This window comes from Palaemon carinicauda, unplaced genomic scaffold, assembly GCF_036898095.1.
Source record: "Palaemon carinicauda isolate YSFRI2023 unplaced genomic scaffold, ASM3689809v2 scaffold395, whole genome shotgun sequence".
NCBI classification, from domain to species: domain Eukaryota; kingdom Metazoa; phylum Arthropoda; class Malacostraca; order Decapoda; family Palaemonidae; genus Palaemon; species Palaemon carinicauda.
Window position 1 is genome coordinate 136,597 of NW_027171618.1, and position 358 is coordinate 136,954.

Genomic DNA, 358 nt, shown 5'->3' on the forward strand with positions numbered 1-358 from the left:
TGCCATATTTCAAGCATTAGAGCCTCTTTGACCTCTCTTTTGGAGTGCCATACCTCTAGCATTAGGTAAACTTTGAACTTCATTATGAGGTGCCCTACTTCTTGCATTTAAATTATACTCTTTCGATATATTCGTCATGGCTATTTTCACTTGGCTACAACTGATTTTTGCATCTATAAAGACTCACTTCTTCCACAGCATTCACATCCCATTCACTTCCCCCCAACATCAAAGATCGACATGAAAGGCATCTATCTGTCATGGTGTAGTTTTATCTTTACCTTTAGCTGAAAGAATATATGCTAGAATACAGCTCAATATAAATACTGTCATGTATGAGGCCTTTGTCTTAGACTGC